Source organism: Pan troglodytes, chromosome 2, assembly GCF_028858775.2.
Source record: "Pan troglodytes isolate AG18354 chromosome 2, NHGRI_mPanTro3-v2.0_pri, whole genome shotgun sequence".
Lineage (NCBI taxonomy): Eukaryota > Metazoa > Chordata > Mammalia > Primates > Hominidae > Pan > Pan troglodytes.
In genome coordinates, this window is record NC_086015.1 from 175,973,048 (window position 1) to 175,977,318 (window position 4,271).

Below are 4,271 nucleotides of genomic sequence, written 5' to 3' on the forward strand. Positions count from 1 at the left end.
AGTCGGTTTTTAGTGATGTAGGTATTCTGACATCATGTGGGCCCTTTCTACAGGATCATCACCCCCTTCTGAGTGCTCACTAGCAGAGTTGCTAATATTCCTATTTCTAGTAACAGTTTATGCAAGGCAATCTAGGCTTTTCCCCCAGGATATTTTGGTTTTTGCTTGTTTTTTTTTTAATTGACAAATAAAAATTGTATATATTTATGGTTTACAAAATGCTGTTTTGAAATATGTATACATCGTGGAATGGCTAAATGAAGGTAGTTAGCGTGCATTACCTCATATACTTGCAATACTGGCATACATACTGGCTTTTCCATTTTGCTTTTTGTAATTCTTTTAGCTTCTTCCCACTGACCAATTCAAAAGTCACTCCCACATTTTTATGTATTTGTTATAGCCAACACTCCACATTTGATACCAAAACCTATATTAGTTTCTTACTGCTGCTGTAACAAATTACCGAGTGTAGTGGCTTAACCACAAATTTATTCTCTTGTAGTTTGGAGATAAGAAGTCCAAAATCATGAGTCTGGCTCACCAAAGTCAAGCTATCAAGAGGGCTTGTTCCTTCTGGGGGTTCTAGGGGAGAATTTGTTCCTTGCCTGTTCCAACTTTTGGAGGCTGCTGGTATTCCTTGGCTTGTGACTGTATCATTCCAATCTCTACTTCTGTCACACATCACCTCCTCTGTAGACAAACCTCTTATTGCCTCCCTCTTACTATAAGGACACTGGTGATTACATCAGGCCCACCCGGATAATCCAGGATAATTTCCCCATCGCAAGATCCATAACAATCAAATCTACAAAGTTCCTTTCACCATCTAACATATTCATAAGTGCCTGGACTTGGATGTCAACATATTTGGAGAATCATTACTCAGGGTATCACAGGCTTCCTGGCATTTGGTTAGCGTGGTGGAGGCACGTGTCATCATTGGTAGTCCAGTGCAGTGTTGTTCACATGGTAGCAGTTCTAGGGTTCCAAAAAGCAAATAGTTTTAAAATCTCTGCTTATGTTATTTTTCCTGTGGTCTCTCATTGGCCAAAACAAATCGCGTAGCTGAAACTAAAGTCAATGTGGGAAGGTACTACCATCCAGAGGTGTGGATGCTGGAAGATGCGTGCAAATGAGGACTCATTACTGCAACAGAGTAGTACAATACAAACAAATTTCTAGAAAAACACAACTTAATGAAATAGAAATAGAAAACTTAAATGTTCTTGTAAACACCAAAGAAATATAATCCACATTTAAAATCATTCCTAAGGCCGGCTGCAGTGGCTTACGCCTGTAATCCCAGAACTTTGGGAGGCCAAGGTGGGTGGATCACTTGAGGTCAAAAGTTCAAGACCAGCCTGGCTGGCCAACATGGTAAAACCCCATCTCTACTAAAAATACAAAAATTAGCTGGGCATAGCGGCAGCACCTGTAATCCCAGCTACTCAAGAGCTTGAGGCATGAGAATCACTTGAACCTGGAAGCCGAGGTTGCAGTGAGCCAAGACTGTGCCACTGTGCTCCAGCCTGTGTGACAGAGTGAGACTCTGTCGGGAAAAAAAAAAAAAAAAGAATCATTTCTAAAAAGAAACCATCAGGCCTAGATGGCTTCACTGGTGAATTCTATCAAATATTTAATAAATAATTAATCTTACAAATTCTTACAGAGACTTGTGAAAGGGAACACTTCCAAATTCATTTTTTGAATTCTGGATGACTTCAGACATTTTAAGAAAGGCTAATCTTATTTGTGAAAATACATGCAAAATTTCAAAATAAAATATTAACAAAATCTTATGATATATAATAAGAATTATATATCATGACCAAGTTGGGCTTATGCCAGGAATGCAAGGTTATTTAACTTTAGATAATTCATCAGTATATTTTCATACTTAATAAAGGAAAAAATTACATTATCTCAATAGTTGCAGAAGAAGCATATGATAAATTCAACATCCATTATAATAAAACCTCTTTGCAAACTAGAAATAGAAAGGGACATCCTTAATCTAATAAAGGTTATCTACAAAAATACTATAATACACATCATATCTAATGATGAAACATTGGCAACATCTCCTTTGAGATCAGGAAGGAGAAAAGAGTACTTGTTCTACCACCTTCAATCAACATTTTATTGCAGTCTCAAGCAGTGCAGTATTGCAAGAAAAAGATATGGTATGAGAATTAGAAAGGAAAAAACCAATACTCTTATTATTCAAAGATGATATGATTGCTTAGATAGAAAATTATAAATAATCTGGAGAAAACTTAGATTAAATTCTGAAACAAAATCAATATACAAATAGATACCAGACACAAAGAAGTAAAAATACCTTTTCCTAAAAGATACTTGTTACAATAGCATTAAAACCATTGAAATACTTAAGAATAAGTCTAATAAAAGATATACGAAATCCCTACAGAGAAGACTGTGGAACTTTATTTACAATAATTAAAGAAGACCTTAATTGATATGATTGTCAGGATTGGATGCCTCAGTGTTGAAAAATACCAGTTTTCCCCAAACTGAACAAATTCAAATAAGGCAAATAAAAATACCAACAGGCTGTGTGTGTGTGTGTGTGTGTGTGTGTGTGGCTGTGTCTGTGTGTGTGTATAAAATGTGACTAATTGTTTCTAAATTTATGTGGAAATACAAAGGGTCAAGAATAATGAATATGGTTACAGAAGTGAAAGAATGTTTTATCAGATACAAGGTTTATTATAGAGCTGTAGTAATCAAAACAGTGCAGTGCTGGAAGTCTTGGTGTATTAAACCAAACCGACAGCATTATCATTGTAAAATAGTGGGTGAAAAACAGCCTATTCAATAAATGGTGCTGAGAAAAACTGGTATCTTTTTTTTTTTTTTTTTTTTAAGAAATGTTGTGTTTAATGGTAAAGCTTAGCACACCCCAGCACCAGGAATGGCATGGAGTCGCAGCAGCAGGGACGGACAGGTGGCCCCCATGGAGCCTCACGTGGCGAAGAGGATGAGGAAGGTGACCATCAAACAGAAGAACCCCCCATGGCCTCAGACGGGGCAACGCCCAGAATGGCACAGGAGAAGAGCTACTGCCTGAGAGACGAGTGCCTGAGAGACGGTTTCCTGGCTTAGCCAATGATCAAGCTGCCAAACACAATTCCAACGCCAGTCCCTGAACCAGCCACACCAACTGTGGCTGCCTCAGCACCAATAAATTGGTTGCTGTGTCAATGTCCCAGGAGACAACACTGGTCTGGAACTCCTGTCTGGCCACCTGGAGTGGGGAGCTGCTGTGGGAAGGCTGTTTAGATGAACTCTCTGGGCTATTCAAGAAGGAGGCAGACACAGGCCTGGTTAGACCCCTGGTGCAACAGTGGATCTGAGCTGGAGAAATGAACAGTGCCCCAGTGGTCTGCATTTTTTCAGTCTCCCAGCTTTAGCCCTTGGTCTCGGCGCCCAGCCAAAAATTGGTATCTTTATTTTAAAAAAGAAATAAAATCTCTTCTTCACATTTTATGCAGGTTTGAATTAAAAGAGAATTATAGATTTAAATATGAAAGGTAAAACTATGAAGATTTTACTAGATAATATAGGAGAGTGTCTTAATCTGTCTGGGGTTAGAAAAGATTACTTATACATTTTTCCAAAAGTTAATTATAGAAGGAATGATTGATGTCTACATTAAAATTAAGAACTTCCAGTTATGAAAAGACATCATTAAAAGACAAAGTCACAGAGTAGATGTTCACAATACCTGTAAATGACAAAAGGACTCATATCCAGACTATATAAAAAACTAAAAAAAAAAAAAAGTCAGACATTCCTATAGAAAAACAGGTACTTCATAAGTGAGGGAATCCTGGCTGGGCACGGTGGCTGACACTTGTATTCCCAGCACTTTGGGAGGCTGAGGCAGGTGGATCACTTGAGGCCAGGAGTTCAAGACCAGCCTGGCCAACATGGTGAAACCCCATCTCTACCAAAAATACAAAAATTAGCCAGATGTGGTGGCACGTGCCTGTAGTCCCAGCTACTCAAGGGGCTGAGGCAGGAGAACTCCTTGAATACGGGAGGTGAAGGTTGCAATGAGCCGAAATAGTGCCCCTGGGCCACAGAGTGTGACTCTGTCAACAACAACAGCAACAACAAAAGTGAGGAAATCCAAAAGGCTAAAAAACTTATTTTAAAATGTTCAATCTAATCCATAATGCAGGATTGCAAATCAGATTCCATTGCACATGCACCATTGTGGCTTAGCACAAATGGAAAGCAAA

At 38.6% G+C, this 4,271-nt stretch overlaps 1 pseudogene; it reads right to left on the bottom strand.

The window, feature by feature from the left end:
* Positions 1-2,988: 2,988 nt before the first annotated feature.
* On the bottom strand, positions 2,989-3,445 carry LOC100615945 (ATP synthase F(0) complex subunit C1, mitochondrial-like; annotated as a pseudogene).
* Positions 3,446-4,271: the final 826 nt, after the last annotated feature.